General features: G+C 47.6%; 1 protein-coding gene across 1 annotated transcript in view; it reads left to right on the top strand.

Moving 5' to 3' along the window:
* Window positions 1-26,548, top strand: part of Cldn14 (claudin 14) — a 97,110-nt gene that overhangs the window by 36,145 nt on the left and 34,417 nt on the right. The gene's annotated exons all lie outside the window — the stretch shown is intronic.

Raw genomic sequence — 26,548 nt, 5'->3', positions numbered from 1 at the left:
GCAGAGGGGACTGCACCCACCTCCCCACCATGTTGAAGAGGTTGATGATAGTCTCAGGTGCTTTCACCATCCAGGACCCCCCAGACCTGGGACGTTCACGCTCTGTTCTGCTCTCCTATATACAATCCCGTGTTTCCCAATGCTGCCCTGCCCTCCCCAGGACTCCTAGAAAGCATAATGTCTTCCAAGCTATTCGTGGTCATTAGTCAAATGACAGTTCTGGTTTTGATTTTGTTTTTTGGAGACCGTCTCATGCAGTCCAGGCTGGCTTCTGACTCAACACGTAGCTGAGGATGGTCTTGAACTTCTGATCCTACCTCCACCAACTGAATATAGTCTTGAGACTATAGTCATGGCTGCAGAGATGGCTCAGCGGTTAAGAGCACTGGCTGCTCTTCCAAAGGTCCTGAGTTCAAATCCCAGCAACCACACGGTGGCTCACGACCATCTGTAATGGGATCTGGTGCCCTCTTCTGGTGTGTCTGAAGACAGCTACAGTGTAGTTATATATATAATAAATCAATCTTTTTTTAAAAAAAACGATTATAGTCATGAACCACCATGCCCTGTTTATGTGGTGCTGGGAACTGAACTCAGGCTTCGGGAGTGCTCAGCAAGCATTCTACCAACTGAGCTGCTGTGTCTGCAGCCCAGAGGTGGAAATATTTTGCGGATCCATGCTTCACTCTAGTAGACTAAGCTACAGCTACTGAAATCAAACTGCAGCCTGAGGCCTACTTACCTGTTGCCAGGGCTCCTGAGAATCAGATCTATGCGGCCATCCTTTTGTGTCTGTTTTTCTGAGCTGGAGCCTGGCCCAGGGACTCCCTCACAGTAGGCAAGCCATCTTTCAGGCTCTGCCACCGTTTCCTTAATTCCCCACACTAGACACACAAGCTGGGTCTGTAGCTGCAGCCACAGCAGCTGGAGCAGCCCCAACTCTGGGAGTATTTGGCCTCCAGAGGGCCTCGGTGACGAGTGAGTAGGTGACAGCCAGCAGCACCCAGAAGGTCTCACCCACTCAGGTACTGGTAGTTTTGCCAGTTAAGTTGGCACAGTCAAGAGTCACCTGAGAAGGAAGGCTCAGGCAAGGGACTGTCTAGACCAGGTTGGTCTTTGGGGGATTGACTCATTGCTAATTACCGCCCAGTCCACCGTGGGTAGCACCATTCCTGGGCAGTTCCTGAGCTATGTAAGAAGGCTAAGCATGAGCCGGGGAGGGAGCAGGCAACCAGCATCCTCCAAAGTCTCTGCCTCTAGTTCTCCCCGAGTTCCTGCCCCTGACTTTCCTTTTCCTCCCCTAAGTTGCTTTTGGTCAGTGTTTTGTCACAACAATAAAGCAAAACAGGACAGTAAGCAGCTGACGGCGCCTTCCCAGCATGCAGCCTCAGCTCCACCGGTGCCGTGCTGCCATCCTTCTGTCTGTACAGCTGGACCGAAGCCCAGCAGCTCTTCCCACCCTCCCTCCCACCCCGAGGAAGATGCACCCAGATGTGCTCAGCCTTGCTACCTTACCGCTGGCTCCCCCATAGACTGCCGCTGCTCTCTGGAATCACGGAGCATGCTGAACTTACTTGTTTTAGGACAGAGCATCTCCAAGGCAGCTCTACAGATGTTAAGTGTCAAGACTCGTGGAGCCAGTAAAATAAACCCTGATTGCACAGGGTGTGGTGACCCCAGGAGGCAGATACATGCTGTCAGTCTGCCGCACAGACCTTCAAGCTGAGTCTTTTGGTAACATAGTAACTTTATAAGCCTGGAGAGCCAGATGCGGATATTTAAAGAGGAAAAAATCTTTTTTTTTATATCTAAGCAAATGTATTTCTGATCGTAAGTTGAATATTTTTTTAAAGATTTATTTATTTATTATATATAAGTACACTGTAGCTGTCTTCTGATACACCAGAAGAGGGCATCGGATCTCTTTACAGAGGGTTGTGAGCCACCATGTGGTTGCTGGGAATTGAACTCAGGACCTCTGGAAGAGCAGTCGGGTGCTCTTAACCACTGAGCCATCTCTCCAGCCCTGAATATTTTTTTTAGTGGACATTTTCCTTTCTCACATTCTCCAAAGAAGCCCTAGCTTCCTTTTTAAGACTGTGTGTGTGTGTGTGTGTGTGTGTGTGTGTGTGTGTGTGTGTGCGCGCGCTTGGGTGTGCATATATGGATATGTGTGTAGGTGTGCATGTACTCTCAAGATTGTGTGTGTTCATCTGCATGTGTATGCATGTGTGCCTGCATGCACATGTGTGTGTATGTGTATGTGTGTGTGTATGTGTGTATGTGAGTCTGTATGTTTGTGTAGACCTAAACATTAAACCTATAGCTACACATGTGTGGGGAAAGCACTATACCAGTCAGCTATATACCCAGTCCCATTTTTACCTGTTATTTTGAGACAAAGTTTTACACTATAGTCCTGGCTGGCCTTGAATTCATTCAATAGCCTAAGCTAGCCTTGGGCGTGCCATTCATTTGCCTCAGGCTCTGTAGTAGCTGGTGTTCCTAGCCTGGGCCACCAGGCCCTGCTAAGAAGTCTTATTTGTTAAGCCTAGCATTCTTCCCTCCCGTGTCAGTTTGCTCCCTCTGTAGTAGGTAACAGTATTTCCCAGGGGCTTGGAAAGCCCTGGTGTGGGAGATTGATTAATGCCAAGGTCATGTAGAGGCTTTAGAGGGAAGATAAATATTTTGACTGCCAGCCCACTGCTTTTTGTAGTGTGTCACACTCGGGTGGCGTTTATAGCTGAGCAGACTCTCTTCAGAGGTGATGTGTTTTGAGACCAGTGGTTTTGTTTAACTTTTTGAGATGGGGGCGGGGTGGAGTAGAGGCTGGGCCTTGGCTATGGTCTCACCACATTGCCCAGGCTAGTCTCCAAGTCTTAGGCTCCAAAGATCTTTCTGCTTCAGCCTCCTGAGTAACTGGGGTTCAACTACCAGCTTTTTTTGGGGGGGGGGTTGTCATATTTTTTCCATAGTTGACTTGGAAACTTAAGTGCCCATGGCTGTCCTGTGGACAATTTAATCTGCTTATTCCTGTTCTATCAACAAAGGCCATGAGAAGCTGTGCTCAGCTGGGTGAATGGCAGCCTCTAGGCTCAGTCAATCTGCTTCTCCAGAACCCACCCAGCTTTGCAATGACAGCCCCAGATGTACACAGACAAGATGTAACATGCTTAGGAAGCATGCATGAAAATGAAAATACATTATACTTTTAATTGTTTAGATAACACTGAATAGATGCCCCTTAATTTTAAATTCATTTTAAAAACAAACATTGCCAGGCCTAAGAGTGTAATTCTGTGTGTTACGGCATGGGATGAGCATGTAAGCTCATCTCTGAAATAACACATCCTATACACATATAGGTACGTATGGCTTAATGATACAATGCTTACCCAGCATGCATGAGGCCCTGAGGTAAAATGCCCATCACCACTAAGAACACAAATGGAAGAATCCACAGACACACAGCCATGTGCATACTCACAAACCTACCTCCTTAAAGTACGGGCCAATCTTTTAGTGTTGTTTATTGAAAGAAGATTCTTTTCACAAACTTCTTTTTAACAGAATCTATTTTGTGACTTTTTTTTCTTGTTCATGTATCTTGGAGGCCATACTATGTTGGTATTTGTGTGTGGCCTTCTTTCTTTTTTTTTTAAATTTATTTAATACTTAATAATAATTCTTTGGTTTCCGGGCAAACAACCCCCTCCCCCCTCCCCTTCCTTATGGGTGTTCCCCTCCCAACCCTCCCCCCATTGCCGCCCTCCCCCCAACAGTCTAGTTCACTGGGGGTTCAGTCTTAGCAGGACCCAGGGCTTCCCTTTCCACTGGTGCTCTTACTAGGATATTCATTGCTACCTATGAGGTCAGAGTCCAGGGTCAGTCCATGTATAGTCTTTGGGTAGGGGCTTAGTCCCTGGAAGCTCTGGTTGCTTGGCATTGTTGTTCATATGGGGTCTCGAGTCCCTTCAAGCTCTTCCAGTTCTTTCTCTGATTCCTTCAATGGGGGTCCTATTCTGAGTTCAATGGTTTGCTGCTGGCATTCGCCTCTGTATTTGCTGTATTTTGGCTGTGTCTCACAGGAGCGATCTACATCTGGCTCCTGTCGGTCTGCACTTCTTTGCTTCATCCATCTTGTCTAATTGGGTGGCTGTATATGTATGGGCCACATGTGGGGCAGGCTCTGAATGGGTGTTCCTTCAGTCTCTGTTTTAATCTTTGCCTCTCTCTTCCCTGCCAAGGGTAATCTTGTTCCCCTTTTAGAGAAGGAGTGAAGCATTAACATTTTGATCATCTTGAGTTTCATTTGTTCTAGGCATCTAGGGTAATTCAAGCATTTGGGCTAATAGCCACTTATCAGTGAGTGCATACCATGTATGTCTTTCTGTGATTGGGTTAGCTCACTCAGGATGATATTTTCCAGTTCCAACAATTTGCCTACGAATTTCATAAAGCCGTTGTTTTTGATAGCTGAGTAATATTCCATTGTGTAGATGTACCACATTTTCTGTATCCATTCCTCTGTTGAAGGGCATCTGGGTTCTTTCCAGCTTCTGGCTATTATAAATAAGGCTGCGATGAACATAGTGGAGCACGTGTCTTTTTTATATGTTGGGGCATCTTTTGGGTATATGCCCAAGAGAGGTATAGCTGGATCCTCAGGCAGTTCAATGTCCAATTTTCTGAGGAACCTCCAGACTGATTTCCAGAATGGTTGTACCAGTCTGCAATCCCACCAACAATGGAGGAGTGTTCCTCTTTCTCCGTATCCTTGCCAGCATCTGCTGTCACCTGAGTTTTTGATCTTAGCCATTCTCACTGGTGTGAGGTGAAATCTCAGGGTTGTTTTGATTTGCATTTCCCTTATGAGTAAAGATGTTGAACATTTCTTTAGGTGTTTCTCAGCCATTCGGCATTCCTCAGCTGTGAATTCTTTGTTTAGCTCTGAACCCCATTTTTTAATAGGGTTATTTGTCTCCCTGCGGTCTAACTTCTTGAGTTCTTTGTATATTTTGGATATAAGGCCTCTATCTGTTGTAGGATTGGTAAAGATCTTTTCCCAATCTGTTGGTTGGTGTGTGGCCTTCTTTCACTGAGCCACGGTTCCCTTCCAAGACAGCCTCTCTGGGAGCTTATCTGAAAAGGAACCACCCCTGCCCCGCTCCGCCCCGCCCGCCCCGCCCCATACCCTGCTTTCTACCCATTTCACCTCCAAGCCCATTTTGCCCTTGACCTCAGTCTGATTGGACATTTCTTAGCCACCTGTCACTCCTCGCTAGATGCTTAGCTTTCTCTTGGTTGCTCTTTCTGTGTCACGTGGCCTTTTCTGCCCTACTTGCTTCCACACCTTTCTCTATTCTAGCTCCTGTGTTAGCGCCTGCATTCCCTGGTACACTCTGAGCCGAGCCGCCCGCCATATCCTGGTGGCCAGTGTACAGCTGCTTAGTAACACCCTCCTCCCCGAGGAGGCACGTGTGAGTTTGTCTAAGGAAACTGCTGCATGATGGGCATACAGAGGGAAGGCCAAGCTGTGGTGGACCAACCAATGGCTGGGATGGCTGTGCAGAGGGCATCGCCGATCAGAGTCCCCTCCATCCCAACATGCTCCCTTAGTTGGGAAGCCTGGGGGCAGCATCTTCATTTGTGGAACACTGCCTGCCTGAAATGCAATCGTGGAGCCTTAGGCAGAACCTGACTTCTGCCCCTGTTAAAAAATAAGGCATGCCACATCTACATTGCTTTCTAAAATTAATGAAAATATTCCAACCCCTTCGAACCCTGCCTTTGAGCTAAAAACCTGATATGAAGATTTAATCTTTAACTGAAACGGAGAGGGACACACACACACACACACACACACCACACCACACACCCTGGAGAAACCAGCCTTGTTAATTGTCCACTCAGAACCCAGCCAGAAGCCACCTGCTGAGGTGTCAGATGCTGTGAACAGGGGGGCACAGGTGTCATCTAAAAACCACACGGTGCTAACTGCTCTGATACAATGCTTCCCTTTGCTGCATTATTTACACAGGGCAACTGCTGAGGATTGTAGACCTGCTGATGTAGGAAATAAGGAAACAATGATTCGAAAATGTATCTCCTGTTCGTGTGTCAGATAGCAATAACTCAAAAATATTTCAATTTTATAAGGTGTGTGTGTTTGAGCATGTCTCTGTGTGTGCCTGTATGTCTATGCATACGTACCTGTTATGTGTCTTTGAGTGTGAGTGTGTGTGTGTGTGTGTGTGTGTGTGTGTGTGTGTACACACACCAAGTGCGTGGGTGCCCTCTGAGGACAGAGACAGCCTTGGATTCCCGAGCAGGAGTTAACAGGGGATTAGGAACTGCCATGTATTTGCTGGAAATCAAACTCAGGTCTTCGTAAAAGCAGGACAGGTTTTCTTGCTTGCTTGCTTGTTTCCAGACAGGGTTTCTTTGTATAGCATTGACAGTCTTAGACCTAGCTCTGTAGACCAGGCTGGACAGAGAGAGATGCCCCTACCTCTGCCTCCCGAGTGCTGGGTTCTATTGCTTGGCTGTCTCAGACCCTCCAGCCACAAGTAATGACATAGAGGCTGTTTACTAATTAGGAAAGCTTTGCCTTGACTTAGGCTTGCTCCCGACTAGCTCTTGTACGTCCATTGGCCCGTTTCCACTAAGCTACATCCTACCACATGGCTCATTGCTGGCCCTCACTTCTTCCTCTGGCTGGCAAATCTCCTGCTTCAGACGCTTTCTCAGAGTTCCTCTCTGCCGGGATGTCCTGCCTATCCTCTCCTGCTTTGCCATAGGCTGTTCAGCTCTTTATTAAACCAATCAGCAGGTGATGAAGAAGAGACAGGTGATGCTTCATACAAAAACAACCTTTACACTGCACAAGAGGTTAGCCCAAGGATCGAAGGCGGCGGTCACCTCCGCAGCCACCACCACCACAGACCCTAACTACTGAGCCATCTCTCCAGTCCTCACACTATTTGTTTCTACCTAGAAAACACAAGTGTGAGTTAAAGAACAGTGCAGGCAGTCTCCCACAGTGGTTACCGCCTCAGAGGTGACCCAGGTGGCTGAGGAATGTTGCTGTTGAAAGGGCACAGGCGCATGTAGAGTTTGACTTTTTCACCGGAGGGAAGAAACTCAAGTCAGTTGTGCACGTTCTGAGTCAGGAAGTGTGTCTTGTCTCACAGAGTTTTGATGGAGGAAGAGCATTTTAGATGCAGAAAACCTTCTGTGTGAGCAGATACCTCCTTTCAAACATGATTAATCTGTCTTGTCTGTAGCTTTCTGTTCAAATTATTTGTGATTCTACTAAGGAAGAAACATTTCTTTGTAGCCACAACAGTCGTCTGGGCGAATGCAAATGAGCGTACGAAGGGTTGAATTACCAACAGGGTACCGTCGGGGGCAGGTCATCCTGGGTGCTGTCTGTCCTGTGAGTGAGCCAAGCAGGGTTGCAGTTTACTCAGTCTGTGGTAGACATGGGGGAGAAGACTCGGGATACCATTTCTAGCAATTCCCAGAACCTTCTAGAAGTAATTTCTTAGAACCTTCTGGTCCAGTCTGAGAATGTCCCACAGCTCCTGGAGTGACCTGCTACTTTGTAACATATGCTTTGTTTCACTGGACAGAAATTAATTTATCACTAGGCAGTATGGGACCTAGGCTAAATGATGTCTCCAGGACAAGGGCAGACACCCCTGTGTGGATGGAGCCCAAGAGAGACCCTAATTCCTCTAGGCTGACTGCCTGAGGAAGGGAACACATGAACAGCTCCTTAGCTCTGTCCTCCTGTGAGAACAGAATAAGCAGAGACCTGTACCCGCCATGCTGCCTTTTGTCTGAGACAGGAATGATGGGAGTGAGGGGGACTTTTCAGAAGGAAGGGTTTCCTGGCTCTTGGCTCTGCAGTCACAGAGGTTAACAGCTTGGGGTCAGAGGGAAGGGTCAAATAGTGTCAAGCGATCAAGCTTGGATTCCGAGTTCCCCTATACCGAACCTGATGGTATAGTGTCAGCCCCACACACTAGCAATGACCAATGGTGGACATCTTACTCTTACATACCAGCCTGCACAGGGTAACGTATGTCAGGTTCAAGTGTCTTTAATAATATAGTAAATAACAACAACAACAATAATAATTAGTCACTTGTCTCTAACAATAAAGAAAGAGATCAGATAATTAAAAACTAGTCACCCCCAAGGCTCTAGTCAAAAGGCAACCAGAAAAACACAGGGTCAAACACGTATGGGTATTAACTACTGCTTTTAAAAGTAAAGCTTCTTGGGACTGGAGATCCAGAGCAACACTTGAAACTGCTCACTGCCTTTGCCGAGGGACCTGAATTTACCTCCCAGTTGGGAGGCTTACAGCTGCCTGTAACTCCAGCTCCAGGGCCCCTGACGGCCTCCTCTAGTCTCTGCAGGCATGGCTCCCACACATGCATCCCCACATGAAGAGATTTTTTTTTAAAAAATCTAAAACTAATAAGTAAAGAATTCTAAAAGAACTGGACAATTGAGTCCATGTGGAAGATCAAATCGGACCTTTAATGACTAAACAGGAGCAATGTTCGCCACCTCATTTCTGCACCAGAACACTAGGAAAGGGAATATCCAGGAGACACAATCGTAAACAGGGTGTCCAAGAACAATGATTCCTAAAACTGAGCTCAAATGTCTTAAGCAATCAGACGTACTTTCCCTGGGCAACAGAAGAGTAAGCAACAAGGGAAAAGAAAAGAAAAAGGAATTAGGAAGGAAATTAAACGTAAATGCCGCGGTGAATGCCTGACTAGCTGGCACCCATTCCCCCTTCCAGCCAAACACTGCGACCTGCTGTTTCTTCTGTTTTCTCCCCAGAGAGTTGAGAAATAGCTACATGATAATTCATATCTTTAGTACAGGAACCACAAGGATATGACCACATATTATTCAAAATGGGGAGTTCACATCACATTATTTTCCATTGGTGAGTAATGGACGGGAAACGGGAAATGTCACTACAAGGCAGGCTGGCCATCTGGTGGGAGCTTTCCAGTGACCACGGCAGCTGATCAGTGTGGAAAGACTGAGGCAGCGGAGTCTCAAGCTGTTAGGCTTCTCCAGGGAACTTGGGTTCATGCATGGAAGGCAGGCAATAAAGTCCAATTATTCTGGCTGTGGCTGCAAAAGGCGTACGAAAATTATCTCACGCAGGGCAGCGCTGCCGCTAAGTGTTTTTTAAAACGGCTATCAGTCATCCCAGGTAACGGAATCAAACAAACCCATCCATCTCTGAGGAATGGCTCATTAATCAAAAGATGGTGGTGAGATGCTGGCAGTCTTTCATTGTTCCACGTGTAATATTTTAAATCTGACGTGCTGACAGGACGGTTGGTGTGTAGGAAATTATCACAACCAAGAAGGACGGGCAAACTCCGCAGTGTTGGACCACTTGTGGGTCATCATTTATCACGGATCCCTGGTTTGCCCTGTTGGGGCACTGGAGTAGACATGGGGCCTGTAGTTGAAAACGACAGTGTTATAGACTCTTACTATTGAGTAACTGAAACTCTGGGGGAGACCAGTGCTCCTAGGGGCCTCTGAGCAGACAGAGTCTTGACCATGGCTTCCCTAGACTCCAGAGGTCCTGATGTTCACAGCTGTGGCAGGTCCATGAGGATGCAATTTCTTCTCAGCCCTCAGAGTTGCCGCTTCAGGGGTGCGCTAGACTCTGCCACTTAGCTTGGTAAAGTCTGCAGAAAAGATTAATTACAACAGAGAGGAATTTTTCTTGTGTATGATTGTGCCAACTTCATGAGTATCAAGTGCTAGCAGTTGCCTTGTGGGGCTTAAAGTTTATTTAAATGAGCAAACTTCTAAAAGCAGTAATAACTAAGGGCCTCGTCGTGTTTCATTTTTCTCTACCTCAGTGTAGACACAAACCTTTCGCCCCTCCCTCCCCACCCACAAACACAGCCTTGCTGGGCTTTGTCTTGTGGGTTAATAAAGTCCACAGACTTTTCTAGGCTTAGCTTTGCCTGGATGGAGGAGCTATGTGAAGAATTAAATAAAAAACGGGAGAGAGCTCAGCTGGGGAGATGACTTACCCAGTGAGGTGCACAAACAGGAGAACCTGAGTTCAGTCCTCAGCACCCACGTAAACACCAGGCTTTACAGCACAGCACCCGTTCATAATACCAGCCCTGAGTGGGGGGCCTGATGGGTCCCTGGAGCTCACAGCCCTCCCCCGACGAATGAGGTCCAGATATATTTCGAGACCCTGTCTCAAAAACCGAGATGGAAACTGACTGAAGACGTCGCCCTCCGGCCTCTGGCAGGCATGAACATGTCCAAACACATACAGGTCACACAATAGTAATAACAGCTATGAAGAACTGTGGGAACTGAGAACGCGTGTTTGAGGGATGTGAATTGGTTGCTATGACGAAAGGTCGTAGTGATTTAATGCTTTGTTACTCTCCTAGATGTCAATGAAGGGTTTGGCTTTTGCTCCAAGTGGATACTTTTAATTTGCCAGCTAAAATTATTAAAAAATATAACATATTTCTCTTTTTCTTAAAAAAAAGAAATCTAATTTTTTGTATATGAGTGCAAGCATTTCTAAGTGCATATATGTAAATGTGTGTGCAGATGTGAGTGCATGGGTGCACATGTGTGTACAGGTGTGAGTGTGTGTAGGTGTGACTGCATATGTGCACATGTGTATACAGGTATGACTGCATATGTGCACATGTGTGTGCAGGTATGAGTGTGTGCAGGGGTGAGTGCATGTGTGCATATGTGTGAGTACATATGTACACATGTATGTGCAGGTATGAGTGTATATATGCACATGCGTATGCAGGTGCCACAGTCTTAACAGTGCTTGGAGTTAGGGTTACAGGTGTCCAACATGGGTGCTGAGATTAGAACTCTCATCCTCATGATTGAGCAGCCAGTGTTCTTAACCACTGAACTATTTCTTCACCCTAAGAGCCATCATTAGCTCTTGACAGCTCTATTTCTCTTTGGTAAGAACATCTTGATGCTGAATGGTTAAAATGCATCTAACTTCTACATAGGTCAGTTCTGAACATCATTAAGATGCACTTAATTCTGCTCCAGACTGGGCAGAGATAGACAGCTAAACACTGAGCAACAATCAGAACTTAACATGAGTGTAACCTTTGAACAATGAAGTCTTCATGACTACAGCAACCGCCAGTCAATGGATGTCTTAATATCAACCTCTGGCTCTACTTGAACACACACGCATGTGCGCACGCGCACACACACACACACACACACACACACACACATGCTCACTCACTCACTCACACACACATGAGCATACAGAGAGAACACTTACGGTTGAGAGCTGGGCCTTCTGGGCCTGCTGGACCTCTTGGGTTCTGGCCTAGTTCTGTTCACCAAGCAGCACTGATCCAATCAGCCCACCTCTCTGAGCTTCTGCTTCACCTGTAGTGTGAAGTCCCCAACACTAGGTCAGGGACAGTGGCCAAATCAGGACCATGCTTGCTTTATAATTAAATTCTTGCTAGGACTCAGCTATGCATTTTTATGCTGTAATAGTGACCAGAGACCCAACAGAGTTGAAAATCTCTCTTGTCATCCTTACAGTGACATCCTTCTTGAGTCATTCCAACAACTCTGAGCAGGAATAGAAAACACAAAGGCTCAGCACCTGAGTGAGGGTCAGCTCTGAGATGGGAACAGCCAGAAAGGAGGGGTTGGATAGGTGGAAATGAACCTTTTTCTCCCCTGGTGATGCTTCCCTGTGGCCCAGGGGCTGTGCTTCTGGGACTCACAACAGAAAACACGGTGTCGCAGTATTGGGGCAGACCATGCTGTAAAGATTCCACAACCCAGGCAGGGGTGAAGTTCAGTTGCTAGAGCATTCACTTAATATGCACAGAGCCCTGAATTATATCTAGTACACTGGGTGTAGTGTAATATCTGTAATCCCAGTGTGTTCAAGGTCATCCTCAGCTATATGGTATGCTCGAGGCAAGCCTGGGTTACAAGAAACTCCATCTCAAAAGCCATCAACAAATAAAAAAATACCACAGTCATCCAACAGCAGACAAAAGAAGTTGGAGTTCCCAGTAGTTCCTTGCTACTGTACCCAAGACAGGCCTTCTGTGTGGAGGGTGGCAGTATGGCTGGTGAAGACAGACACTAGTGGTCTCTCTCTGCACTCAGAGGGCATCTGCTACATGTACCCCACACATGTGCCCCACTTGTGGTAGCATACCCTGCCCTCCCCAGGCTGTGGTTTGCCATCTCTGGAAGTCACCATTTGAAGCCTCTGCCAAGTTTCCAAAAAGTCCCATCTGGTTCCTCTCACCATTCCAGTCCTGTGCCCACCCTGTCACCAGCTCTTCTGTCCCCATCAGATTTCCTCAGTGTTTTCTGAACAGTTTCCCTAGAGACCCTCTCCCATTCCCCATCCTTCACTACTCAGCTCCATGCCGGGTGTGATGCAGAACATCTGTAGTCCTAGCATTGGGGGAGGTGAGACAGGAGGATGGCAAGTTCCAAGTCTACCTGGGCTCCATAGTAAAGAGCCTGTGTGGTGGCTGGTTTTGTTACGACACAGTCTACAGCCTGAGAAGGGAGTCTTGTCGAAGGGTCATCTGCATCAGATGGGCATGCCTGTGGAGGGACGTCTTGATTTCCCTAATTGATGTGTGAAGACCATCTTGAAAGAAGGCACCAGCCTGGTCTGTGGAGAGAGAGCTGTGGAGTGGAAGGCCCATGTGTGTGTGCTTCACTCTGCTCTTAGTTGTGCATGTGTTGTGAATGGCTGGGTCAGTTTCCCACCACCTTGCTATGACAGATGGAAACTTCGATTTCTAAGCCAGAATAAACCCTTTCTCTCCTAAGATGTTCCGTCAGGGTATTTCATCACGGCCACAGAAATGAAGCTTGCTCACAGTGTCTCAAGGCAATCAGCTTAGGGTTTGCTATTCATTTTCTCCAGGAAATTCTGCTTCTCCTGCCCCAGACTGGATATTTTCTGGGAGGTCACTGATGGGCATATCTCACAAAGCACCCATCTCTGGGCGATCTAAGCTCCACAGAACAGCTAGCAGCAGAGAAGGTTCTGGGCCCCAGAAGTCAAAAGCAATCAGCGTGACCCAAAAGCTGAAAGTGAAACAGGTGTTGAACTCCATTCGAGGATGCATTGTGACCACGGCACAGGTCACAGCTACCTGAGGAAAGGTGTTCTCTCAAGTCACCTGGGCCATGAGTGCCATCCCTCCATAAGTCATGGGTGCAGCAAAGGACATTAGCAGTCTCTCTATACCATCCCATGTCCTGTCCTCTCTGGTACCTGCCACCCCAGCTGTATGTCATGTTCAAGAATTGATGCCAGCGTTTGCCCTAATGGATGCAAGTCCAACAGGTCCTGGGCATGTGACCCTGCCTATCAGGTGTCAGCCACCTTATCCATTGTCCTAATGTCTGGACTCTGTGCGGATGATGTCCTGTCTGCTGGCTTGAAAGAAGGAGCCTTGTTTACACCCAAACCGACTCTCCCCTTCCCTCTTGCAGTCTAGAATTGAAAGCCAGCACCTTGTACTGCTGAAGAGCTGGTAACTGGTAAAGGGCAGTTGAGCTCTGTTCAGTGTTGAGGTGGCCTGTACCTCAGCACTGCATGTGGAAGTGGCTGGAGGTGGCACTCGGGACAGGAGGAGGCAGAAGAGAAGGAGGTTGTCTCAATTCTTCACTGCCCTGAGACCAGGCTCACAAATCATTAGGGCTAGGGCAGCAGCCAAGAGAGGGGAGTCCTCACTACTTGTCATTTGGGGTGGTGGCTAGTCTAACTTTGTACTTAAATTCAGCCCGTTTACAAAGGCCTGAGTGAGCTCAAAACAAAAACTGTAAACTATTTTAAATTTTTCATGTATTTATCATTGTTTGTATGGGTGTTCTGCCTGCAGGTGTGTCTGTGCACCATGTGCACACTGGGCACACTGGGCACACACAGGGTCTGGAGTCATCAGATCTCCTGAGCCTGGAGTTATAGACTTTGTGAGCTGCCATGTGGGTGCTGAGACTACAACTCAGGACCTCTGGAAGAGCAGCCAGTGCTCTTGACTGCTGAACCATCTCTCCAGCCCCTCACCAAAATAATGTACCTCAAGAATCTCTCTCTCTCTCTCTCTCTCTCTCTCTCTCTCTCTCTCCTCTTCCTCCTCCTCCTCCTCCTCCTCCTCCTCCTCCTCCTCCTCTATTTTCTTTTTTTTTTTTCAGAGCTGGGGACCGAACCCAGGGCCTTGTGCTTGCTAGGCAAGCGCTCTACCACTGAGCTAAATCCCCAACCACTCTCTCTCTCTCTTACATGTTCTCTCTCTCTCTCTCTCTCTCTCTCTCTCTCTCTCTCTCTCTCTCACACACACACACACACACACATAAACACACACATAAACACACACATACATACACATACATGCATACATTCATTTTTTTCTGTGCTCATATGGAAGTTTCTAGAAGAAAAAAAATCAGTGTCTTATAAAACCTAGAACAGATGTGCTAGAACAATGTATTATTTGAAGCTGTCCACTTGCTGTGGACAAAGCCAGAGGAAACTACACAAGACAGTGTCAGGTCTGTAGCTCGAAGCCTTTGGGGTTTCCAGGTGCAGTCTGGCCCCTTTCCTTGCTCCCTGGAGCTGAGAGTCAGGAGCAGAGACATCGGGATGTCTAGTGATGCAGGACAGAGAAGTGGGAAGGAAATACTGTTAATGCAGAGTGCCTGGCTGCCTGGTTTTAGCCTCTGCTGTCCCCTGTGCATCTCTATGTGGTAGCTCTTTCCCTCACCAAGTCCCTCTACTCCAAGACAAGCCGGTGACCACAGTGGACATCAACTTAGGCTGTCCAGTGCCAGGGTGTTGGAGACAAGGCCTCTCACTGACTTCCTCCATAAGACAAGAGTGCTGACAAGCTGATAGCTAGGCACCGGAGGTAGGTGACAGAGATGGAGCAAGAGAAAGTCATTTGTGGGGGGAAAAAACTACATTTCTCTCAAACTTAACCTTGAGTGGGGAAAAAGCCAAAGTTGGAAGGAAAAAAAGAGAAATGTCGATATTTCCTTCATATTTGAATTTGTGGTTTTTAATTTATGTGCTGAACTCCAGGGACAGACAGACATATCTTCTCGCACGGCTCTCCGGTTACTCTCCCCCGCGCATCTGCATCCTGTTCTCTGGAAGGCGCCATATATCACAGGGTCCTGAGATGGGAGCATGGGAGCGCGGATCTTGGCTGTGCGGGTACTGCGCGGGCTTTACTGATATTTCTGTAAGCCCCTCAGTCCGTACTGGGGCTCAGTCCATGCTCAGTGTCCCCCAAGGATAGAGAAGATGGAAAAAAAATACCAAGGCAAGAAACATCATTTGCACTCTAGTTACTCTTTCTTCTGATCTGGACTGTTAGATTTGGTTTAAATTTTAAAAAATTTTATGCTGTGCTTGTGAATGTTTTGCCTGTATGTACACATGTGCACCGTGTGCGTGTCTGGTGCCCGAGAAGGTCAGAAAAGTGTGTCAGATTCCTTGGAACTGGAGTTACTGACATTTGTGAGGCCGCACACGGTGCTAGGAACTTAACTCAGGTCTCTGGACGAGCAGCAAGTGATCCTGACTGCTAACCATCTTTCCAGCCTGTGGTCCACACTTGTTCAGAAAGCAAGTCTGCCAGTGTAAACGTGTATTCTTACAAGAAGTAGAATGGAAGCCCAAGGAGAGGCCAGCCTACGACTTGTACATGGGGAGTAACTGCCCTGATAATATTGGACGTAGAGAAAGAGATTTTTATCACAACAGTGGTGCCAAGGAACCTGTTGTTATCCCAGCTTGGAAACTGGTTCCGTCTGCAATGAGAAGTCCAAAGAGATTTGTGTGGGGATTCAGGCCTTAATGTTCAAACTTTGGGAAGGGGCATGGTTCGGTGGATAGAGTTCTTGCTTAGCATGCAAGACGCTCTGGGTTTAAGGCCATGTAACATAAAACCAGGTATGTGGTGGCACGTGCCTATAAACCCTGCACTTGGGACTCAGCAGTAAGAGGTCAGGAGTTCAAGGCCAGCATAAGCTATAAAGCAAGTTCAAAATCAGCCGTGTTATATCCTGTCTTCAAAAACACCCAAAAGTAACAACAAAAAGGGTGAATGAATGAATGAATATATTGAGGCATAACTCAAGTACTTAAGATAGCTCCACAGGGGTTGTTCAGGTTATATGACACTGCTAAAGCCATCCTACCTCAGCCTTTTGGCTAAGAGCAAGTCTAAAAGCATCTAAACCCTGAGAGCATCCTATCAAATACTCTCTCCCATGAATTCTGGGTAGGAAACCACAAGGCTGCCATTTTCCTTGGATGTTACCCCCTTCAGTCAGAGAACTAGGAACTGGGTAAGAGCCCCTTCCTGGATCCCCACCCACATGGTGGTCCACCAGCTTGGGCCTCTCTCCATGGCTCCAGAGACATCTGCCCACACAGATGTACCTCTGATGTGTGGAATATCATTTCCTTGGGAAAAAATTCCAATCTGTCTATAGAACTGTATTTCACGATTTTCTTGGAATGTAGTGAAAAAAAGTCTGTTTCTGCCGTGGGAATGCCCAGCTGAAGTCTTCGTGGCTCCAGTTACAGGACGGTGTGCGTATGGTTGACCTGCTGCATATTTGGTGGGCTACTTAACTCTTCTGCGTACATGAACCCAGAAAGGGGACATCCTTTATCAAATCCCCACTCCCCCGCTCAAGTCCCCTCCCAAGAAACCTCCTGACCACCATGGGGAATGGCCCACTGGTTTACGAAACAAAGTTGATCTCTTCCAAGCAGCCTCCAAATCTTAGAAATGTTTGTGGCCATGGCCAAATTTTACAGTCTTTGAGATATATATATCTTCCTTTCTGAAGTGACAGCTTTTTGGAGAAAGTCTGGATTTCCCAGAAGCCACTGTCACTGAGCTGTCTGCACAGCTCACAAACTGGCATGATGGCTCACCCACCCTTTCAATCCCAGCACTCAGAGGCAAAGGTAGGTGGATTTCTATGGCATCAAGGACAATCTGATCTATATAGGACAGCCACGGCTGGGTAGAGGGAACCTGTCCCATAAAAACTAAAACGAAACCAGAAACAAGCAAAGAAATGAAAAACTATTGGGTCTTTTCTCACTTTTCAGTAGTAAATCTTTGTTCACTCTGCTGAAAAGGAGAAATGCATCTTTGAGAACAGACAGTAAACTATCCCAACAGTTATCCCAGGGCACGAAACGCCTGTGGTAGGAAAGAGAATCTCATCCGTGGAGAGAACAGACAGTACCGTCCCCCTGCAACTCCAGCTGGGCCATCTCCAGCCCTGACTCAGCTCCCCTATCTGAGGGTGCCTGGTTTAGCTGCCTCGATTTTACCTCCTTTTCTTTTGTGTTTTCCAGTAGCTCCTGCTGGAAATGCCAAGTGTCTGACTCCATGAGCCTTGCTGTCTATCTGCTTCTTGATATTTTGTTTTACTTCTGCTTGATGCTACATGATTAATTAACTGGTTTATCAGAAACCAAAAATGTACATTTTAGGTCATTCTCTGGACTATACACAACAGTGTTCTTCAATCCCATCCAGTTCAAAATCAAGATTACTGTCACATCTCTCTGGGGCCTTCCTCTCCTTTTCACGTGTAAAAACTAGCTTCCTCTGTGCTAAGTGGTTCTCAGAGAGCCAGGAAGCACTGTTTAGGCTGCTAGGGAAAGAGACATTGCTAACAGCTGTGACCCTGAGTGCTGAACTACCCACCTGTCAGCAAGATGCGCTCACTGGAGTGACAGTAGTGTGACTGTTGTGGGTGTGCATAACCAACGGCTTTCTGATTAGATTTGAGTTCCATTGGAGACCTGGGCACTTTGTCCTGTAAACCTGGTAAAAAAAAGCCCTTGTCTGAGGAGGGCATAGGCCCTAGTGGGGAAGCTACTGTGTTTTGTTAGATGGACGTGTGCCTGCCAAACTGCCTTCTGCGTTCTGTGTTTCAGAGACTCGGCAGTGGGTGGGCGTGGTTACGGCAGACACTCTCCAAGAGCTAGGAGTGAGTGTTCACTGTTCAGTCCTGTCTGGGACGTTTGTATCTCACACCCTAGGCTCAAGGAATATCACAGAAAAGAAGGTGGGAAGACAGTACGATCTGGAGGAAGGGTGCAGTGCCATGGGGTGTTGTCACCTCAGCCATTTCACTTTGGTCTTTCAGCAGCTGAGATTAACTTAAGGAGAGAAGAACCCTCAACCCTTCCCTTGGGGGTCAGTGGCAGTTTATCATTGCTTGGGGGAAAGGGAGCCACCTTCCTCAGCGGTGTCCACGCTCCTGTAAATAACCCTTCATTCATGTCAAGTAAGCAACCCTAATTAAATTTGTCGGGTCACAGACATACAGAAAAAGACACAAAAGCAGAAGGGGGAAGGTTGGGGAGAGAACAGGATCAGCTGCATTGGGTGGGGGACAAGAGAGGGCTATGGGGGGAATGATCAAATGATCAAAATGATACGTATACAAAAGCACAAAAAAAATTGCCATGAACCCATTATTATGTATAACTAATACACGTTAGAAAAATAAAAACTTCCATGCATGGTATTGCATGTCTGTAATCCCAGCACCCAGAAGGTTGAGATAGGATCGTAAGTTCTAGGTCAGCCTGCACTAAATAATGAGACCTCGTCTCAAAACAAAACAAAACAAAAACAAAGAAAACCAAAACAACAACCCGAAGAAACCCTTAAAAGCCATTCTTAGAGCATGGTTGATCTAAATGAACTCCCCTCTGCCCCAACCCTGACACACTCCAATGTGTGTCCATCTAAAAAGACAGCAAATGAATTCAAGTCTTTGCTGAACTGAGTCAAACAGGAATTAAACACACACGGTGCCTTTTCAAATGCTTGTTTGACCAGTAGAAACTTTCTGAAGCTCAAATCTGGTAGGGATTCTAACACTTGCAACAGATGTAGCATTTTATTGGCAACGTTTTGTTTTACAAGTTCAAATTTACAATATTTGTGTATTTGGATGAATGTGAAGCCAAGGGAAAGTTCCAGATAACCAGACAAGGTGCTCTTTGGTTAAAAGGATCCAGATGTTTGACATGGGAGGAGAGAGAGGCTTCTGTACTGAAGCGGGACCACAGTCAATATCTAGTAGTAGTTCATGTTCCTGTCCACAAATATGAAAGTCAGACATGAGCCACCGAAAGTTTCAGTAAGGAACATTTACCGTATAAAACGGTGATTTGACATGTCACGAGCTGTTTCCACACAGCTGGCTCTCCTGGCATGCCAAAGCTCTGCTTGAAGGATTTTATATGAATGGATAAAAGTGAGTTTGAACCTTTAAAAGATCAATGCACTACACACATGCTTCCTGATCATGGGTGTGTTTGCCACTAAATGGAAACTTGCTTGCAAAAAGGCTGGAAGGGGTTTGAGGGCTCTCTGGGCAAGAATCGGGAGTAGGATGGGAGCCGAGTCTCACACAGTGTTAACAGTTGAGAGGCTGAGTGTGGCCAGGTAGCCTCTAATCCCAGCACCAGCAGAAACAGGCAGATCTCTAAGATCAAGGCCAGCCTGATCCACAGAGTGAGTTCCAGGACAGCCGGAGCTACAAAGGGAAACAAAACAAGACGCTGAGTGTGGTAGTTCAGGCTTGTAATTCCAGTACTGGATTCCAGCTGAGGCAGGAGAATTGCTATGAGTTTGTGGCCAGCCTGGGCTACTGAGAGTGATTTCCTCTTTGAAAACAAACAAACATAAAACAAGCTAACAGAATATGACTAGAGCGAAGGTTCAGATGCTGCTCGTGCAGAGGACCAGAGTTCAGCTCCCAGCATGCCCATGGCTGACTCACCACCCGCAGTTCTGGGGAATCTGGTGCCCTCTTCTGGCTTGTATGTGGTATACTCATTTAAAGTGTATAATACAATGTCATTAAATACACATCTATGTTGTCATGCAACAATTACCATTATACCCTGTCAAAATTTTATCATACCAAGCAGGAGTTAAAGCCCTAGGTTGTGAGGCCTTCCTGCCTCAGCCTCCCAAGTGCTGGGATTAAAGGCACGCAATAGCTGTGCTTGGGAAATTTGGACATTTATTCTTATTGGCGTGTATGAATTGTACATAACAGTTGGGACATTTGCTGAACCATTTCCAGTATCTGTGAGTTTATGTTCTAGACACCTCAGATAGGTGGCCGAGTAGAAGTCTCGCTTGTTCCACGTAACAATGTCCTTGTCCTGGTTGGCTTTACCGTTGCTGTGATCAAACACTCTTAAAAGCTACTTGTGGGAGGAGGAAAGGGTTTCTTTGTCATACAGGTCACAGTCCACCATCGAGAGAAGTCAGGGGAAGACCCTAGAAGCTGGGGATGAAGCAGAAGAGCACTGCTCACTGGTGTGCTCCCTCCCTCTGCCCCTGCTTTCTCAGCTTCCCTTCTTAAATAGCCCAAACCCATCTGCTTAGGGATGACACCGCCCACAGTGGACAGAGCCCTTCTGCTTCTACAGCAGCAATCAAGAAATGCCCTATAGACCTGTCCATAGGCCAATCTGATGAGCGTGAGTCTTCAGCTGAGGTTTCCCTTCCCCAGGTGTACCAAGCTGACAACCAAGATTAGCCATCACTGTCATCCCTCTGTGGTGGTGTTGTGGTATATTTTTTTTAGGTTGAATAAGATCCCGTTGTTTATTCATTGATAGGTGTCTAAGCTGTCCCTCCTCCTGACTATTTTGAATATCTCTGTGTGCACTGGTGTGCAAACCTGAGCTCTAGTTTTAGATCTCATCTGGGAGTCAACTCCTGGATCTGGGGGCAGTCCTGTGCATGGGGGAAGGGTGTGTTTTGTTTTTGTTGTTTGTTTTGTTTTGTTTTCCAAGGGATCTCTGCCTTATTCCCCACAACGATGGTTCCATTTGACTTTCCTACCAGCGGCGTCAAGGAGTTCTAGTTCCCTCACATCCTGCCCACGTCATTTGCCGGGATTTATTGTGTATGTTTTTGATGACGGCCTTCATGCAGGGTATGAAGTCGAGGTACTCCAGGCCCCTGAAGTACGTTCAGAGCATGTTAATTGCTTTAGAGTTCTGAGATCCCAGTCTGTAACACAGCCTGGTGTCTGTTACCTGACAAAGTTGGCATTGGAGCAGTGCCTCCCTTGACTCCGTTCTGAGAAGTAAACAAGGTGATGGATTTCAAAAGGAAGGAAGAGCAAGGGGGAGGACAGAAGCGGGAAGTCAGTGTGACAGAGGCAGGAAGTCAGTGTGACAGAGGCAGGAAGTCAGTGTGACAGAGGCAGGAAGTCAGTGTGACAGGGGCAGGAAGTCAGTGTGACAGGAGTGGGAAGTCAGTGTGACAGGGGCAGGAAGTCAGTGTGACAGGAGTGGGAAGTCAGTGTGACAGGAGTGGGAAGTCAGTGTGACAGGGGCAGGAAGTCAGTGTGACAGGAGTGGGAAGTCAGTGTGACAGGAGTGGGAAGTCAGTGTGACAGGGGCAGGAAGTCAGTGTGACAGAGGCGGGAAGTCAGTGTGACAGGGGCAGGAAGTCAGTGTGAAGAAGCAGGAAGTCAGTGTGACAGAGGCAGGAAGTCAGTGTGACAGTGATGGGAAGTCAGTGTGACAGGGACAGGAAGTCACTATGACAGAGGTGGGAAGTCACTGTGACAGGCAGGAAGTCAGTGTGACAGGGGCAGGAAGTCAATGTGACAGTGATGGGAAGTCAGTGTGACAGTGATGGGAAGTCAGTGTGACAGGGGCAGGAAGTCACTGTGACAGTGGTGGGAAGTCAGTGTGACAGTGGTGAGAAGTCAGTGTGTCAGAGGCAGGAAGTCAGTGTGACAGGGGCAGGAAGTCAGTGTGACAGGGACTAGAAGTCAGTGTGACAGGGACTAGAAGTCAGTGTGACAGGGGCAGGAAGTCAGTGTGACAGGGACTGGAAGTCAGTGTGACAGGGGCAGGAAGTCAGTGTGACAGGAGTGGGAAGTCAGTGTGACAGGGACTGGAAGTCAGTGTGGCAGGAGTGGGAATTCAGTGTGACAGGGACTGGAAGTCAGTGTGACAGGGACTAGAAGTCAGTGTGACAGGAGTGGGAAGTCAGTGTGACAGGGACTGGAAGTCAGTGTGACAGGAGTGGGAAGTCAGTGTGACAGGAGTGGGAAGTCAGTGTGACAGGGCTAGAAGTCAGTGTGACAGGAGTGGGAAGTCAGTGTGACAGGGACTGGAAGTCAGTGTGACAGGAGTGGGAAGTCAGTGTGACAGGGGTAGGAAGTCAATGTGACAGGAGTGGGAAGTCAGTGTGACAGGGACTGGAAGTCAGTGTGACAGGGACTGGAAGTCAGTGTGACAGGGACTAGAAGTCAGTGTGACAGGAGTGGGAAGTCAGTGTGACAGGGACTGGAAGTCAGTGTGACAGGAGTGGAAAGTCAGTGTGACAGGGGTAGGAAGTCAATGTGACAGGAGTGGGAAGTCAGTGTGACAGGGGTAGGAAGTCAGTGTGACAGGGACTAGAAGTCAGTGTGACAGGGACTGGAAGTCAGTGTGACAGGAGTGGGAAGTCAGTGTGACAGGGGTAGGAAGTCAATGTGACAGGAGTGGGAAGTCAGTGTGACAGGGACTAGAAGTCAGTGTGACAGGGACTAGAAGTCAGTGTGACAGGGACTGGAAGTCAGTGTGACAGTGGTGGGAAAACAGCCTTCCTCTCGATAGGACAGGATAGTGTCACCCAAGGAGCCATCCTCCCAACCTCTTCTCTTTCTCCACCCACTCCACCCTACTTTCTGCCTGTTCTCCAACTCCACATTGCTTTCCCCTTCTCTCCCTCTCCACCCTCTCTTTCCACCCCCATCTCTTTCACACACAAGCAACTCCAACAAGACATCATCTCTCTGTCCTCCCTCCAAGTTCCCAAATCCAATATAGTGGTAGGAGCCATCTTAGTCCAATTGTTCTTCATCCATAGGTGTTTGTGGTCTGCTGGGTTTCTCTCACATTTAAAGGCACTTGGTGGCCAGGGTTTAATGTGCTGGCCCGGGGCCTTGAATCCCAGCACTACAGAGGCAGAGGCAGGTGGAGTTCTGTGAGTTCAAAGCCAGAACTACACGGTAAGACCCTGGCTTCTCAAAAGAAAAACAGTGGAAGCCATCATGGCTCCGGGTGGATTCTGGGAACTCCAGTAGGGACAGAGCCTCATAGATTAGCCTGGAACTGCACTCAAAACCTGCAGCTATGAGAGGCTATGGCTCTGCTCAGTGTTAACCAAACCTCCAGCTCACTGGAGATCCAAGGGGCAGCTAATGTCTCGTTGCTCCCCAGGAGAGTGGCTATGCCTCCTGTACCTAGAAAGGAAGATGGAGGTCCTCAGCGTAGGAACAAGAGTAACTGTCTTCTCATAAGAAAGAGGATTAGGCTGGAGAGATGGCTCAGTGGTGAAGAGCACCGACTGCTCTTCCAGAGGTCCTGAGTTCAAATCCCAGCAACCACATGGTGACTCACAACCATCTGTAGTGAGACCTGATGCCCTCTTCTGGTGTACATGAAGACAGCTGCAGTGTATTCATATACATAAAATTAATAAATCTTGAAAAGAAAAGAGGGTGTCATTGGAAGGAGGGTGACTAGACTGTATTCTCACAGGGAGGAGGAAAATTGTCTTTCCATTGGGAGGAGAATGACTCAGGTCCCTTCCCAGGACAATTTCTGGATCTGCCCCTCATGAATTTGCATAGACACGTGTGGTCATACACATATATGTCCTTTAATGTGTTTTAATTTTTACACACATGGTATCTTGTCCTGTTACTTGCCTTCTCCAACATAACTTTAGCACATACTAATCTACTTCCTTGTATTTATTTTTAAATTGGATTTTATTTTATGCGTATGGGTATTTTGCCTGTGTATATACACCTGTGTGCCTGGTGCCACAGAGGGCAGAAGAGTGTGTTGGATCCCCTGGAACTGGAGCCGTGAACATCTGTGAGCTGCCATGTGGTTGCTGAGAGTTGAGCCTGGGTCCTCTGGAGGAACATCCAGTGCTCTTAACTGCAAAGCCATCTCCAGGCCTCTGTATTTCATTCATTTTAAACATTTATTTTTTATTTTTATTTGTTTTTTATTTACAGGGTTGGGGGGTGTCTGCATGTGTGATGTCATATGTGCCGGTGCCCCCCCAGAGGCCAGGGAGAACATCATGTCCCCCAAGCTCGAGTTACAGGAGGTTGCGAGCTCCCGGCAAGGGTGCTGGGGACTGAGCCTGGGTCTTCTGTAAGAGCAGCAAGCATTCTCCACAGCGCAGGCCGTTTCCCTCACTGATCTCAAGGGCTGAGTTCTATCCCATCAGGTGTACATCCCATTGTCACGTGCTTTAACTATGGCTCTTCTAGTTATGGAGGACATAGCCATCTTTCTGTCCCTCGGGCAACGATGTCTTACACAGTGAAAATCACCTAGAAATCACAGAAGAAATGATTGCCTCTCCCTGACCACAGAAAGCTGTCTCTTTGCCTCTGACTGCCTCTGTTGGAGCCCTGCTTATGGCCAGCTGAAGGGCCTGGACGTCCTCAGCTATTTCTCCATCACTGTGTTTCAGCAGAGGCACAAGTCAACTCTTTACCAAGCAAAAACACTTCCTCCCCAGTGGTCCTGGGTCTGGCAGGGCTCAACCTTTCCATCCTGAGCGAGCCTTCAGCCCAGCAGTCGGCTGCTTGGGAAGCCGCACATTATCTCTCCACAGGAGCATCTGGGCAGGGTCATTAACAGCCAGCACTTCCCGGAGAACCGTTTCAACGGTTACTAATGGTGTTCGCCGACTGTTGAGTTGGGACTCAGCCACATGCCAGGCACACTCTTCATAATCCTCGCCAGGTGTCTCTGAGCAGTCGAACTAGGGCAAGTAGATGTCAAGTAGATTACAGCCGAGCCTGTCGTAGACCTATCGGTTGGGGGAAATTACTTCAGTGTGAGGCTACCAGCCCAAACACACCATCGATTTTGAGCTTCGAGGGCGATCTCTTCCCATGCAGATGTTGCCTTTCCATCCTGCTGATAACACTGAGGACGGTCATCTCAGGTCTGGGTGTGGCTCCTACTTCTGAATCTACCCAGCTTCCGGCAGTAATAAAAAGAATCACCACATGTGAGAGCAAAGGAAAGGAACACATGGGTTCCAGATGCGCACCACATCAGGGAGGACGCTCCCAGATGAGAGGAAACAGGCAGAGCGAGAGGAGAGCGAGATACGGAAAAGAAGCTAAAATTAGTTTGCATCGCTATGGCCTACACAGGGGAGTTTTTAAATCAATCATTCTAATTAACAGTGCCTGTGGAAATTATGTTCTGGACTACCTCGAAATCTAGAACTGAATGGAGGACCGGGGCACCCACATCTGTAAGCTGGACAGTAACACAAGGCAATGAGGATTGAGATACGTGAACGTTTAGTATGGACTCAGTGGAGCCTCAGCGAGGCGGCTAATGTAGGTCTTTCGAACAGAACTATGCATCATCGCCCTTTGAGGGAGTGCCCTGGCCGTGCCTGCTCTCATACAAAAGCAAAACTACAAACAATTCTTGTCGGGGGTCCGACCTGGACCCCTTTACCAAGCCTTGGTGTCCCCACCCAAGTGTCTCCCTGTGTCTCTACCGTCGTCCCTACCTCGACACAAGCTTGGTCTCTCTTCTCTCATCCCATTACCCCAGTCTAATTTATCCAGGAAAAATCCTACAGTAAACATATAAGAATCACTCGAAACCCCGGTTATCTCCCGTTTAAGGGCTTCGTGAGCCGCCCAGGTGATGCAGACTCTATGTGAGTCTCTAGAAAGTGCTCTCTTCCAGAACCTACGAGGAAGCCAGTGAAGCCATGGCCACAGAGAGGCCGGAAGAGGGAGCCAGAGGTGGGAATGGGAGAGTCTGAAGTACATGAGCTGAGTCTGTCTGTCTGTTTGCATGGGTGTATCAGGATGGCTTGCTTAGGACAGGGTGTGAACGATTCCTAAAGAGCCAGCCTGACTCATCAACTGTATACATATCACACCTTGCTCTTCAGATTAGTCCAAGGGCTGGTCTGGCAACACGATCCCCAAGGGAGATGAAACATAGAGCATCATAAAAGCTAAAATATACATTTCTACAAACCTCTCATAAATAAACTAGGAAAAAGAATAACGTTAAGCAGGTTGGGGCCCAGTGTTTCCAAGAAAGCCATGTCCGTACCCCAGCCTGTAACTAGTGCCCCAGGGACCTTTGGTGGGTGTTTCAGCAAGTATGCCCTCCATGTTGAATCCCAAGGCCTTGGCTACTTTGAGTTTTCTCCCACAGAGAGTTCCTTCACCAAATGCAGCAGCTGGCACTGGGTGGTGGGTGAACTCTAGGTAAAATGGCTTCTGTCCCCTCCAAGCCTCACCATCAAAGAGAAGCAGACCCAGGTTGGGGCCACAAGCCCTGTCCTCCTAACTGTTGCTTGGAGTCTACGGTCTGGTCCATTTCAGTTTC

Source organism: Rattus norvegicus, chromosome 11 (genome assembly GCF_036323735.1).
Source record: "Rattus norvegicus strain BN/NHsdMcwi chromosome 11, GRCr8, whole genome shotgun sequence".
NCBI classification, from domain to species: Eukaryota; Metazoa; Chordata; class Mammalia; order Rodentia; family Muridae; genus Rattus; species Rattus norvegicus.
This window is presented reverse-complemented; position numbering and strand designations above follow the sequence as displayed.